Genomic DNA, 16097 nt, shown 5'->3' with positions numbered 1-16097 from the left:
AATAAAATCAGAAGTGGTCCTCAACATAGCCACCCAACTTAATTCAGCTCCACTCTGGGCTCTCCATGGTATTTTTCATCACTGGCTTAGTTTTACAGAGGGAACATCAGCATCACCTTCTGAAGTCTTTCAGAATTCAAATCTACACAAAGTTGTTAGGAGAGAGCAAGAAAGGCGAATAATAGAGGAGTTTGGGGAAATGATAAAATAAAAACAAAGTCCTATGAGTATGTCTATAATAAAAAACTTATGTTATCAAATAAAGCTATGAGGAAGATACTCAGACCCACAGTTGCAAATGTAACTAAGCATTTAGCACTCGATCCATTTTTAGGTTTATTTTAGTTGTAGGCACTGAACTGCTTTTGCACTGTGGTGTTGGAAAAGACTACAAGGAGATCCAACCAGTCCATCCTAAAGGAAATCAGTCCTGAATATTCTTTGGAAGAATTTCAGCTGAAGCTGAAATTCCGATACTTTGGCCACCCGATGAGAAGAGCTGAATCATTGGAAAAGACCCTGATGCTGGGAAAGATGGAAGGCGGGAGGAGAAGGGGATGACAGAGGATGAGATGGTTGCATGGCATGACTGATGTGATGGACATGAGTTTGAGTAGGCTCCAGGAGTTGGTAATGGACAGGTAAGCCTGGCATGCTGCAGATCATGGGGTTGCAAAGAGTCAGACACTACTGATCAACTGAACTGAACTGCTGCTGCTGCTGCTGCTAAGTCACTTCAGTCGTGTCCAACTCTGTGCAGCCCCATAGACGGCAGCCCACCAGGCTCCCCCGTCCCTGGGATTCTCCAGGCAAGAACACTGGATTGCCCACTGGTTGCCATTTCCTTCTCCAATGCATGAAAGTGGAAAGTGAAAGTGAAGTCGTTCAGTCGTGTCCAACTGAGCTGAGACACTGGTAAATCATGACACAGAGCACAGTGGGCGGAGCACTAGTTTCCATGGCCTGGCTGTGCCTCCCACTTTGCCTGGGACCCCAGCTGTCCTGTCTCTGTGGGCCTCAGATGCCACTCTATCTCATGAGCCCTTGGAATAAGGAGTGTTTCTCCACCCAGTTGCCTGTTAGAATCCCCTAGGAAGATTTTACACATCAACGCCCCTAGAGATTTCTGGTAGTAGGTCCTTGACATCAATATGTTTTTAAAAAACTCCCCAATATATGGGTTAATAAAACAAATATTGTATTTTAACACGTATACGTGGAATCTCGGAAAAAATGGTACAGTGAACCTATTTGCAAAGCAGAAATAGAGACACAGACCTAGCGAAGAAATGTATGGACACTAAGGAGGGGAAGAAGGAGTGGGGTGAATTAAGAGATCAGGACAGACGTATGTAAACTACTATGTACAAAGCGAAAGTGTTAGTTGCTCTGTTGTGTGTGACCCCCTGGACTATAGCCGCCAGGCTCCTCTGTCCATGGAACTCTCCAGGCAAGAACAGTGGGGTGGGTTACTACTCCACTTCTCCAGGGCGTCTTCCCCACCCAGGAGCGAATCCAGGCCTCCTGCACTGCAGGCAGATTCTTTACTGTATAAAATAGGTAACTTGATGGGGAACACGGTGGTGACCAGTATGGGAAGGAAATTGAAGGAGGAGAGGGTATATGTGTACGTGTGGCTGATATACTTTGCTGTGCAGCAGAAAACAACACGACATTGTAAAGCAACTAAATTCCAACAACGAAAAAAAAAAAGAAAAGAAAAATCTCCCCAAGTGGTTCCAAGTGGTTCCAATGCATTGCCCAAGCTGGTAATTATTGGATGATCAAGACGATATCTATGCTCTCTTCTAAAAATCAGGTTTTTCAAAAACCTAATTTCATGGGACACTTCTCCCTCAGTCTCTCATTCCAAAAAGAAAATCCGGAATAGCACAAGCTTCCTTTTGTTTCCAGGAAGCACACACAGGCAAAGACGCAGCAGTCAAAACCAAGGTTTAAGTATGCCCTCAGCACTGGGATGGTTTGGCTGATTTTAAGGAGAAAGTCTCCATAACTTCTGAAGGGGGGTTGCTGTTTCCAGGTGCACTGAGAGGTCCCCAGGTGAGCAAGAAGGAAAGGAAGTCAATGGAGCCCCGGGCCAGCTCTTGGAACCGGCCAAGCCGTGGTGGCCCTCCGGCCACTAACCTTTACGCCAGTGGAGTGAGCCGTCCCTGAACACAATAGAAGCTCTGCCACTTTGAAGATAAGCTCACACAGCCTGCTTGAAACAATAATTCTGTACTTTCTTTCCTGTTTCTAGATTTATTTTAAGTATTAGTATAAAATGTCAGAGCAGCTGATAGCAGCCAGATCAGTTTGTATAAAACTCGACTGCCTGTTTGTGGTATATTATGGCTATATTTGACACAGGAAAGCACTTAATCATGCAGGCTATCAGCAGACCACACCCACCTTTGTGAGGACCCTCCGAGGCCACAAGATTTATCACTGTGAACTTGAACTGGATGGACAGGCCCTAATGGATAACACAGGCTACTTCTGAGAAGTTGGGGCTAGAAGGGTACCATCCACAACCCAAGGGCCAGAAGAAGGTCAGGAGCACAGAGCCGTCTCCCACGAAGGGCCTGAGCGTCTCCCACGAAGGGCCTGATCATCTCCCACCTATGCCCTGGCTCTCATCTTAGGCCGTTAAAATCTTCAGAGTGGAAATCTGATATAGTGGCAATTGCAGCAACCTCCCAAAGCCCCATTTCGCTCCAAAATAGCTTTTTCTGAGGCTGCTAACCACAGTTTTCTCTGCACACCAGCTAACCAGTGAACAGTGAACCTGTTTACAGAAAAAGCCTAGCATCTCCGTTGTTCACTAGTCTCTTTTCCAGTGGGTTACTCTGTTTGCATATTTGCAGGTCTCAGCAGTTGGGAGGCTGACACGGCAGGCAGGGGGTGGTGGAGCCCCTTCTCTCCTTTTCACCTACTGGACACCTGAGGCCCATAAGAGAAGTAAGTGAGGGCTTCCCTGGTGGCTCAGTGGTAAAGAATTCACCTGCCAATTCAGAAGACACAAGTTCAGTCCTTGGGTTGTGAAGATTCCACATGCCATGCAGCAACTAAGCCCATGGGCCATAACTACTGAGCCTGCACTCTACAGAGTCTGGGAGCCACAACTACTGAGCCCACACACCACAACTATGACATCTGTGCACCCTGGAGCCTGTGCCCTGCTACGAAAGAAGCCCAACACAGCAACTAGAGTAGTCCCTGCTTGCCGCAGCTAGAGAAGAGCCCATCCAGCAACGAAGACCCAACAGTCAAAAATAAACACATAGAGAAAGTGACTTCTTAAAATGTGACTAATGCAGACAGAGAAACTGAACCTTTATAAGCAAAACGTAAGTGAGCTGGCATGGCGAGGTGTCCACAAGTCTCCGCAATCCAGAAACCCCAGCCCTAAATCCTTCTGCTTGCATGCGAAGCACTCAGGCCATTCCATCTGGTGCTGGCATTTGCCCAGAGTCAAAAACTCTGAATTCCGCTCCTGGTTTCCCCTTTCTGTAGTGGCAGTGTGGCCTTTCACAAGTCACCTGTGCTGTCTGCTTCTACCTCTGGGGGTGATGGTCCCCAGATACCCAGTGTACTGGGATGTACCCAGATGGGAATGTACACCGCAGAGGACTAGTGTCGAATGGATGGGAAAATACTATTATGTTGTCATTAAATATTAATATTCTTAAATACCTGTTTGGAATTACACTCTGGGGCCAGTCTCACCGCTCACAGCTCAGCTCTTCCAAGTTGCTTACCAAACTCCTCCCAGCCTCAGTTTCCTCATCTGTAAGGCAGCAACAGTAGAATCTTATAGCTTCTTTTTCTCATTTTTATGGACATATTCTGACATATTTTTAATGGTAGAAGGAGAGGGAGAATCAACTACAAAAATCCGTGCATCATCTACGCCCAAACATCTTTTCTCTGATTTCCTCCAAACCAAGTCCCAGGCAGCAAGCCTTTTCCCAGTCTCAGGCTAATTAGGTTATGTTTTCTAACATTACCACTGTGCCATGTCACACCCAACAAAATCAACAACACTTCTTTATCATCCAATATCTAGGCCACAGCCAATTTTCCCTGATTGTCTCAAAGATGTATTTTTACCGTTGGATTACTCACTCAGAATGAGAGTAAGGTTCAAATGCTGAACATAGTTACTATATATCTTAAGCCACATTTATTCAGTAACAGTCTTCCCCCACCTCACCCTACCCCAGCCTTAAATCACAGCATAGTTATGTTGGAGAAATTGTATCATTTGTCTCCTGGAATGTTCCACATTCTGGATGAGGTTGATTGCTTCTTTCTACTGATATCTAACTCTCTCTACCCCATCCTTAGTACAGATGTCCTGGTAGGTTTATGGGAAGGATTACATGAGTTGATACCTATACAACAGTGCTATATTCATTTGTAAAGGCTGCTGCAACAAAGTATCACAAACTGGGTGGCTTAAGCAACAGACCTTTACTCTATCACAGTGCTGGAGGCCAGAAGTCTCTCTTTGGCTCCTGGCTGCCGTTTCTCCCTGTGTCTCTTTTCCTCCTCACCCTTGTATTTGATTCTGTCTCCAAACTCCCCTTTCCTAAAAGGATGCCAGTCATATCAGGCTGGGACCTACCTCAGTGACCTCATCTCAGTTAACCACACCTGCAACAATTGATTGCCCAATAAGGTCACATCCTGGAGTGCTGAGGGTCAGGACTTGAATATACCCGTTTTGTGGGGACACAGTTCAACCCATAAGAGCACAAATACATAGCAGATGGTAAAATTCCTATAAATATTAGCTATGTTGTCAATAATTCCATCATGACCATGTTATATTGTTACTTATTTAAGGATTCAGTGAGTCAATTCATGTAAAACATTGAACACAATACCTAGCCAGTAGTGAAATTTCTATAAATATTAGCTACGAAGTTGTAATGTGTTACAACGTTACTTATTTAGTGATTGTTTCTGTACTAATGTATATTCATGTTAGAGTGTTTCTTCTTTAGTAATTTTGATACCAATTTAAATTCACTCTTGTTGTTCAATCGCTCAGTCGTGTCAGGCTGTTTTCAATCCCATGGACTGCAGCATACCAGGCTTCCCTGTCCTTGACTGTCTCCTGGAGTATGCGCAAACTCATGTCCATTGAGTCAGTGATGCCATCTAACCATCTTATAAACCTCAGTAACAATGAGCCTCAGGCCAAATCAATTTTACTAGGTAGGGGCACAGGAAAAGGTCTGCCGCTTGGGAGAGAAGAGGGTAAGGGGGAGCCCGCCCATGCCACCAGAGCAGCCGGAAGCCCCCGCTGGGGAAGGTCAAGTCCTGGCTCTCCTGTGTCACTGGCCATACCGTCTGGACACGCTGCTTCTTCAGACTGAAGTTTCCTTCCCTCCGAAGAGAGCAAACATTTGATATTCTCCAAGAGTCTTTCACTTTTGCTATTTCTAGGTTCTATAAAGAAAAGGATGGAAAAGCGCATAGCAGACAACTTCACTTATAACATTAAGAAAGCTATTTCTCTCTGTTTATAGTATCATCACAAAATTTACCAGTTATTAGGCAACTGGTAACTATGTTTATGACCAACCTAGATAGCATATTGAAAAGCAGAGACATTTACTTTGCCAGCAAAGGTCCGTCTAGTCAAGGCTATGGTTTTTCCTGTGGTCATGTATGGATGTGAGAGTTGGACTGTGAAGAAAGCTGAGCACTGAAGAATTGATGCTTTTGAACTGTGGTGTTGGAGAAGACTCTTGAGAGTCCCTTGGACTGCAAGGAGATCCAACCAGTCCATTCTGAAGGAGATCAGCCCTGGGATTTCCTTTGAAGGAATGATGCTAAAGCTGAAACTCCAGTACTTTGGCCACCTCATGGGAAGAGTTGACTCATTGGAAAAAACTCTGATGCTGGGAGGAGAAGGGGACGACAGAGGATGAGATGGCTGGATGGCAGCACTGACTCGATGGACGTGAGTCTGAGTGAACTCTGGGAGTTGGTGATGGACAGGGAGGCCTGGCGTGCTGCGATTCATGGGGTTGCAAAGAGTCGGACACGGCTGAGCGACTGAACTGAACTGAACTGAACCATGCTTAAAGACTTCCCTGGTGGCTCAGTGGTAAATAATCTGCCTGCCAATACAGAAAACATGGGTTTGATCCCTGGGTAGGGAAGCTCCCCTGGAGAAGGAAATGGCAACCCATTCCAGGATTCTTGCCTGGGAAATCCCATGGACAGAGGAACCTGGCAGGCTACAGCTCATAGGGTTGCAAAAAGTTGGACATGATTTAGCAACTAAACAACAACAGTTTAAAATGCACCATAAATTTTTTTTTTTTTTTTTTTTTTTTGTGAAACTGGTCAAGTAAAAGGTCAGCCTCCTTTTGTAAGACAATCTTCTTCACTTTGGTTGATCATTAGTTGTTTTTTGTTTTCTATCTCACGGACCATTTTTATTTTCTTTTTATAAGTGAATTTTCTTTGCTCTCAGTGTTGTGGTTATTTCTTTCTCATTTTTAAGCCTCTAACTAATTATTTTCTTTTTTAACTTTTTAAAAGTTTATTCTGTATTATAGTATAGTCAATTTACAATGTTGCATTAATTTCAGGTGTATAGCCAAGTGATTCAGTCACACATATACATATATCCATTCTTTGTCAGATTCTTTTCCCATATAAGTTATTACAGAGTATTAAGTAGAGTTTCCTTTGCTATACAGGAAGTGCTTGTTGATTATCTAGCTTGTATATCAACTAGCTACTTTCTTTGTCTTCCTTATTCATTTTTTCACCACTAAGCTCTCTTTCCTGATCTGTGTTCTCTTTTACTCCCCTCCTTGGTACGTTTTCTTTCTTCTTCCACTCGTTTCTTCCTTCTTCAGTCTGGAGAAAGGAGTCCAAATTTCTTGATACAAAGATAGAATCCCAGCATTCCAGGGAGAGCTCATCCTGAAAAATCTACTTACTTTTTTCAGATGAGACCAATAACCAAGAAAGCTGCTGCTGAGGAGAAAGCAGCAGGACTCAGGGTAGAACTGCACAGTTCTTCACAGCTTTACACAAGGCTCTGCCTCACATCCCATAGAAAGCCACTGTCCCTGCTGGATAACCCTACCCGGGGACAGCTCTCCCAGGGAGCTCAGATTCACTGCCCAGGAGCCTGCTGGGAAGAATGGTGGGCAGGCATGATGCTCAGCCAGGAGGGAGCCTATTGTGCAGCCAAAACACAGCCTTTGAGACGCTGACATCGTTAGAAGAGTGAGGATTCATGTCTGGATCATCAGAAATGATCACTCATTGAAAAGCAATCTGGAATTGACCAAGGGCTCTTAACAGCTTCTCGTAGGTGTACCCACAGCAAGGGGGACTCAGGGGGCAGCTGTGTGGGTATGTGGGGAGAAGCGGGCAGTGGGGGCTGCCTAGACCAGGAACCAGCATCCAGGGGTCTGTCCATCATGATGGGCCCTTCATTTTCTGTCCCCACCCATCCACCAGGCAACATGTCCTCCTGGTTTTGCTTCCCTAATAGACTTTTCTCCTGAAAAACACAGTTCCTGTTAGAAAAAAGCTACATGACTTTCTGTCTCAGACCAATTTCACTTGGTTGGACAGTACAAGCCAGTTTTTCCCTAAAACCCGATTACCCTGGATAAACTGAAAGGCCAACGTAATACAACCACAGGTCAGCAACACTTGTGACTCGAGGAATAAACAATAAGGCAGGAGTCAAAGTCCGTTTCGAACGTGTAAGTCAGAGTGTGCGGCAGGGTGACACACCACAAGCACAATGAGGTGGAATCACGCGTAACAGCCTGCAGCCTGGCCTCCCCACCGGCCGTCTCTACCACGGTGTCAGGGCCGAGGGTCCCTCGGACACCGTCGGGAGCCTCAGGGCCATATCCCACATCCATGTTTGTCCAACAACGATGTGTCACATGCTCACTACATGCATGACCCTGAGAACGTGCTACACGATCTCACAGGATGAAGCACACAGAGCCGAGTGTGCAATATAAGACACTTGTAAGCAGCTGCAAGTGCAAATGTATTGGTTATTTGTACCATGTGTCACTTAAGATGCTGTTGGCAGCAAATACTAGAAAATTACAGCTTCTCATTTGGTTTAATGAATAAAATAATTGTATCATCTCACTGGGGCTTCCCTGGTGGCTCAGACAGTAAAGCACCTACCTGCAATGCAGGAGACCCGGGTTTGATTCTGGGGTCAGGAAGAGTCTGAAGATTCCTGAAGGTGGGAATGGTGACCCACTCCAGTATTCTTGCCTGAAGAATTCCATGGACAGAGGAGCCTGGTGGGCTACAGTCCGTGGGGTCGCAAAAAGTTGGACATGACTGGACACTGACATGCAAACATTATCTCACTAAGAAGTCTAGAAATAGGGTGACTGTACATTGGTTAACGCAACAGCCAAGATGTCCTCCTGGACTAGGGTCTCTCCTTTTCCTTGGCTGCCCGGGACACTGGCCTTGTCCCGGGGCTGTCCCCTCATGGACACAGGAGGAGAACAGTCACTACACGTGACACATCAGATGGAAGACCAGGGCCCAGTGTGTCCAAGTGTCAGGCCTTCATTTTTATGGTCAATCATCTTTGGCTCTGCCCCTCCCCCACCCAATGTTTCACTTCTCAGAATTCTCAGAATTCTCAGAATTATGTCACCAGCCAGACAAATATTAACCTGAGCACCTGGACCAATCAACACTCAACATTCCAGACCTAAGGAAGGAGCCCAGGATGCAAGACAGTGAAACAAAATCTGGACTCTGTTATCAAGGGGGAAAAGGGGGTGGGGGCTGTCAGGTGGACGTCTATGGAAACACACGCCTGGTCACTGGAAAGTTTACTTGAAGCTGTTCAGCCCCATCCCACAGACGTGTAGACAGATCTAAACCTGGACTTCAAGGAATCTGAGAGTCTCCCACTGCTTTGCAGGAGAAAGGAAAACACCATGTCTCCCAGAACCGAGGCCGGTGCTGGGGTCAACATAGCTGCGCCTCCTCACAGCCCTACTGTGCGCCAGAACCCGTGTGCAGGTCTGTGCTGAGCATCCCACACCGGTCAGTTCCCTTGCTTCCTCCCAAGTCCTGCTGAGGGAATGTCTTATCCCCGCTTACACTGACTAAAGGAGACAAAACCAAAAACTTTGCTTCGAAGAAGTGAAGACATTTGGAGTCACACAACTGAGCGGTGACACAGGTGAGGGTCAGCCCCGCTTCTGGTCCCCACCTCTACTGCATCTTGTTGGGGTGACCGGGGGTGGGGGGAACACAGCCACATGCCCCTTACAGGCTCTGCGCTGTCTCAGAACCTGGGGCTTGGGGCTGGGCAGAGAGAAGCCTCGGGGGCTTGTCCAGGGGGCTTGCTGGTTGTCTGAGGGCCACCTGGGAACCTGGTAGCTACAGAGATAAGGCTTTCCTCCCCTCTCTCCCAGGAAAGAGAGCTCATCACCCTGGTGGCTCAGCGGTAGAGAATCCACCTACAATGCAGGAGACCTGGGTTCAATCCTGGAGTCAGGAAGATCCCCTGGAGGAAGGCATGGCTACCCACTCCAGTATTCTTGCCTGGAGGATCCCATGGACAGAGGAGCATGGTGGGCTACGGTCCATGGGGTCGTAGAGGCAGACATGACTTAGCGAATAAACAACAAACAACATCGCTGTGGATGGTCACAGGAAAAGCAGAGCTGCCTCGTGAGAGGACCGGACGTGTGCCCTACAGCCACATCATCCCATCAGACTTCTCTTCAGGAAATCTGGGACGCCCTCTGCCTCCACCCCAGTCAGCAGTGACACACGTGTGCTATGCTTCGCTGTGCACAGGGTGTCCCCCACATGCCACCTCATCTGATACCAGAGATGAGACAGCCCAGACCAGCGCCGTCCCAGAGAACTTCCCAGGATGGTGAGGAGGTTCCGGATCTGCCCACCCGAGGCAGGAGCAGCAAGCTCCCTGGAGCTGGTGAGCACGTGAGATGTGTCTCCATGACGGAGGAACTGCCTCTTTAGCAGTAACTAATTTTAGTTTAAATTTAGAGAGCCACATCTGGCTGGCGGCTGCGGGGGTGAGCCGTGCAGGTGCAGGCGTGGCATGACTGCTGAGGCTCACTGCTCTAGTAAGCTCCACTCCTCCATTGTGGTAACCGGTTGTGACCAGAATTCCTCCCTGGTTCCTCGAGTTAATCATCAACCTGATCTCAATGTTGGAAATTAAATTCTGTAACAAAAACTTCTCAAGTATGAGTTCAATAAGGGGAAGGGACCAAGAATAATTGACAAAAACCTTCCCTTATGTCAGGGAGGTCTGAATTTGTTAGGCAATGAGTATATATATATATATATACGTATATATATATATATATATATATATATATATATAATCAGGGCAAATATGTATATACATATATAATCATATAATAGTATATATATATAGTCCCCTTGTTTGAGTGAAGTTTTCCACTTGGGTTCTGGGTAATAGGATGAGCTGCTGAAGTCAATAATGCAATACCCCCAAAAAATCTACTGATGAAGGGGCATGGCCATAGCTGTCTTTCCCCTCCTGGGAGAAAAAAACAGAACCTAAGCCTCTGCTGTGAGTCACTCGTGTGACCATCACTTCTAGAAAGTTCTAGGCACCAAACAGAAATCATTATCTGACAGCGGTCCTGCTTGTCGTCCCTGGGAAGGCCCGCGAAGGGGACCTGGGGACCGGAGGACAGGAAGGGAGGGACTGCATCAGTGAAGTGTCGTGCTTGAACAGAAAAGAGGCACAAGGGTGAGAGCCTGCCCCCCCGCCTCCCCGGGAAGATTTTTCTTGCCTTGTGAGGCTGTGGGTGTAGCTCCCTGTTAACCTGGACAAACCCTCCATCCTGCGGCGTGTTCTTCCAGGGCCCTGTAAGGTCATGGATGGCGTTTCTCTGACTGGCTCTCTGCCCACTAAGGGATCTTGGAAATGCTTGAGAAGAGCTGCCAATGACAACATCCCCACCCAACCCCCACCCATGGCCCACGGCCTCGGCCTCGCTGCTGCGTGAGGCTGAGGCCCATGGGCGTCTCTGGCGCCTCTGCCATCTCCACCACCCACCTTCCTGGACAGAGAGAGGGGCAGCTCAGCCGGGCAGGTGACCCTCACCTCCACCCCGGATCGAGTCCCATGGAGTCAGACACTTCATTTCATCATCATTATTAATAGCTGGGTGTGGGGATGTTTCCTGGAGCACACGATAAGAACCACATGGAATCAGGAGGAAGCGAAGTCATGACTCAGCACTTTCCCCCCTCCCATCCAAGGGCTGGGGAGAGTTTCCTGTTCGACCTGAGGATATCTGGGGGGTCTGGGATGACTGCCCGGTGTCTGCTTGGAGATCTAACATTGCACGGGGTCAGGGTGGGCAGCCGCTGAGATTTGGAAAAATGGCAGCTAGCCTGTGATGGTCACCCTCCAGCCCTCGGGTCTGAGGCCTGTGAGCAGAACCGCCTCCCTCAGTTCATCACTGTGCCAGCTTCTCTTTCCTGCACTCCAACCAGTCTGTCAAAGGGCGGGAACCTAACATATACAGGATTTTGTTCAAGGTCTCTCTGTAAATATAGAGGTATATCAGATTAGCCTCTTTACCTCCCCATGAGGTAAGAAAATATTAACCTGTTTTGTGGGTGTCCCAGGTGGCTCAATGGCAAAGCATCCACCTGCTAATGCAGAATATATGGGTTCCATCCCTGGGTCAGGAAGATCCCCTGGAGCAGGAAATGGCAACCCACTCCAGTATTCTTGCCTGGAGAATTCCACAGACAGAAGAGCCTGGTGGGCTACAGTCCGTGGGGTCACAAAGAGTCGGACACGACTGAGCGACTGACACTTTCACTTTAAGGTTAAACGAGGTCATGAAGGTGGAGCCCTCATCCGATAAGACTGAAGTTCTTAGAGAAGAGGATAAGCCCCCAAGATCTCTCTCCTTCCATGGCCACAGAGGAGAAGACTTCATCTTGAGCCAGGACGTTGTCCTCACCAGAATCCTCTCAGACGTCCAGCCTCCAGCATCATGAGAAGATGCTCAGCCTCTGTTGAAGCCGCCCAGTCTGCTGGGGCCACCCTCGCAGACTCAGACACCCAGCTTGGGGCTTTCAGAACTTTCTCTTAAAAACTCTCCACGTTAACACTCAGAAAAATGCCATGCCCTGAAACTATGCCCCACTGCACCTTCCTTGCCACCGACCTGCCTCACCAGCACGGCCAGGACACAACACACACTGTAATTTCCCAGAGACACCAAAAAAACTTAGTAATTAAGATAAATGCCATCTTATTGAAATATTCTTTCAGTGAGTGAGTGTTGCATGCTCAGTCGTGTCCGACTCTTTGCGACTACATGGATTGTAGCCTACCAGACTCCTCTGTCCATGGGATTCTCCCAGCAAGAATACTGGAGTGGGGTGCCATTTCCTTCTTCAATTCTTTAAATAAATAAAAATTAATACCAACCATTCCATGAGGCTTTGGCCCCTTCTGTTCGGCCCATAGCTAGCCAGGGTGAGAACTGTCTGTTCTGAGCTCTTCAGGGTAAGTGGAACCCCTGTGGATGAACCCCAGACTCCACTCTAGAGATGAAGGAACAACCACTCTTCCCAGGACAGATGATTGTTATTAAGCTGTTACTGATAATCAGTACCCCTGGGCTGACCACTGGTGTCTCCCAGACTTGATCCTGGGTGCAGCATACTCAGTGATGAACAAGGGGGTGGGGGCTGCCATCTGCACAGGGGCAGAAGCAGGTGAGGGGCAGTAACAGTCCACAGGGCTTGGCACAGGCAGCCATGTGCCAAGAAGAGAGGACGACAGATGCAGGAGGAAGACACCAAAGCCTGACCGAGGGCATCAGGAATGGCACCTGGGCAGGTGACATCTTAGTTTACCAAACACAGGGGCAAGGTAACATGAGCGTGTGCTGCACAGCAGCTGCTGTTCACTGAATATTCATATTAGTTGACAAATGGCAAACATCACGGCCCCGAAAACTAAGGATGTCCTACAGGAAATCTGCGCTTCTTTCTCGAACACTCCCATCTAATCCATCAACAAATTTTGGTGGTTTCACCTTTAAAATGCACAATCCAACCACCTCTTGACAAGTCCAGAGACGCCCCCGGCTGAGCCCCTAAAGCCCTGGCTTCCTCCTTTTCCTCCTCACCCATCTCTCAGTGCTGGTTCCAGAGCCATCTTGCACATCTCATCACACCCAGACCTGCCAACCATTTCTCCCTCTTTTCTTTTCATTTTTTAATTTTAATATATATTTATTTATTTGGCTGGGCTGGGTCTTAGTTGCAGCATGTGGGATCTAGTTCCCTGAGCAGGGATGGAACCCGGCACCCTGCCCGGGTCCTAGCCACGGGACTACCAGGGAAGTACCCAATTCTCCCTCTTACTCAGAGAAGTCCAGTGAGTCAGTACTTCTGCTGCATGGTTTGCAGGAATCCAGGGGACCCATGAAGAATTATTTATGTCCAAACAGTATCCACCCCTCATTTCTGTACCATCTTGGTTTCTAATAGACTTTCCTATAAAAAATACTGTCATTCTCTCCAATTTATCTGACCACAGAGGCTGGGGCTAGGCCTCCTCAGTTAGTCTCATACAGCAATTAATTAAGGTTAAGACCTCCTGGACCCTGAGCAGTAGAGGGAGGACAGACTGAAGTACAGACCCCAATCATACCCCGCAGGGTCCTGGATCCAACCAGCTGAACAAATCCCACAGACCGTCAGGGTCTCCCTTAGAAATCAAAGTGGCTTTTCCCTTAACTTTCTGTGTTAAGGAAACTTAACCCAATGCAAAAAGGCAAAACGGTTGTCTGAGGAGGCCTTACCAATAGCTGAGAAAAGACGCAAAAGGCAAAGGAGAAAAGGAAAGATATATCTATCTGAAAGCAGAGTTCCAAAGAATAGCAAGGAAAGATAAGAAAGTCTTCCTCAGTGATGAATGAAAAGAAAAGAGGAAAACAATAGAATGGGAAAGACTAGAGATCTCTTCAAGAAAATTAGAGATACTAAGGGAACACTTCATGCAAAGATGGGCATAATAAAGGACAGAAATAGTATGGACCTAATAGAATCAGAAAATATTAAGAAGAGGTGGCAAAATTACACAGAAGAACTATACAAAAAAGATCTTCATGACCCAGATAACTGCGATGGCATGATCACTACCTAGAGCCAAATATCCTGGAGTCCGAAGTAAAATGGGCCTTAGGAAACATCACTACGAACAAAGCTAGTGGAGGTGATGGAATTTCAGTTGAGCTATTTCAGATCCTAAAAGATGATGCTGTGAAAGTGCTGCCCTCAATATGCCAGCAAGTTTAGAAAACTCAGCAGTGGCCATAGGACCGGAAAAGGTCAATTTTCATTTTAATCCCAAAGAAAGGCAATGCCAAAGAATGTTCAAACTACCACACAATTGCACTCATCTCACATGCTAGCCAAGTAATACTCAAAATTCTTTAAGCCAGGCTTCAACTGTACATGAACCAAGAACTTCCAGACGTTCAAGCTGGTTTTAGAAAAGGCAGTGGAACCAGAGAACAAATTGCCAACATCCACTGGATCATAGAAAAAGCAAGTGACTGCTTGCTTTTTCCAGAAAAACATCTACTTCTGCTTTATTGATTACGCCAAAGCCTTAGACTGTGTGGATCACAACAAACTGTGGAAAATCCTTCAAGAGATGGGAATACCAGACCACCTTATCTGCCTCCTGAGAACTCTGTATGCAGGTCAGGAGGCAACAGTTAGAACTGGACATGGAACAACCGACTGATTCCAAACTGGGGAAAGAGTATGTCAAGACTGTATATTGTCATCCTGCTTATTTAACCTACGTGCAAAGTACATCATGTGAAATGCCGGGCTGGATGAACCAAAAGACGGTATCAAGATTGTAGGGAGAAATATCAATAACCTCAGATATGCAGATGACACCACCCTTATTAAAGAGATGAAGTGAAAGAGGAGAGTAAAAAAGCTCGCTTAAAACTCAACATTTAAAAAACAATGACCGTGACATCCAGTCCCATCACTTCATGGCCAGTAGAAGAGGAAACAATGGAAACAGTGAGAGATTTTGTTTTCTTGGGCTCCAAAATCACTGCAGATGGTGACTGCAGCCATGAAATTAAAAGACGCTTGCTCCTTGGAAGAAAAGCTATGACCAACCTAGACAGCATATTAAAAAGCAGAGACGTTACTTTGCCGACAAAGGTCTGTATAGTCAGAGCTATGGTTTTTCCAGTAGTCATGTATGGATGTGAGAGTTGGACCATAAGGAAAGCTGAGTACTGAAGAACTGATGCTTTTGAACTGTGGTGTTGGAGAAGACTCTTGAGAGTTGCTTGGACTGCAAGGAGATCAAACCAGTCAATCCTAGAGGAAATCAGTCCTAAGTATTCATTGGAAGGACTGATGCTGAAGCTGAAACTCCAATACTTTGGCCACCTCATGCAAAGAACTGACTCTTTGGAAAAGACAGTAATACTGGGAAAGATTGGAGGCAGGAGGAGAAGGGAACGACAGAGGATGAGATGGTTGGATGACATCACCGACTTGATGGACATGAGTTTGAGCAAGTTCCAGGAGTTGGTGATAGAGAAACCTGGCGTGCTGCAGTCCATGGGGTCTCAAACAGTTGAACACAACTGAGCAAATGAACTGAACTGAATACAAGCCCAAGGCATTAATTCTGGTCCAAGAGAACATGTAGGACATTTTATTAGCCACAACGATCCTGACCAATGAGTGTAGCCCAACTTAACTGGCCTTCAGGGATGCGGTCACAGCACTGACTACTTCAGGTAAAACCAGGGGCAGGTTCCACACCACCTCTCCTAACTGGATGCTTCACACCACAGGAGAAAGTGCCCACAGCAGTGCATAAATAACAAGCCAGCATTCCTCTACAGTGCACCCCTGAGACCCAGCGTACAGCTGCTTTGGGAAAGGGCCTCCACCACCATCCAAAGGCCACATGATCTCCTGGTGGTATTTTCCTAAATACCTTCAGGTCTCCTAGAACCACTCCTAGA

This window comes from Ovis canadensis, chromosome 9 (genome assembly GCF_042477335.2).
Source record: "Ovis canadensis isolate MfBH-ARS-UI-01 breed Bighorn chromosome 9, ARS-UI_OviCan_v2, whole genome shotgun sequence".
Lineage (NCBI taxonomy): Eukaryota > Metazoa > Chordata > Mammalia > Artiodactyla > Bovidae > Ovis > Ovis canadensis.
This window is presented reverse-complemented; position numbering follows the sequence as displayed.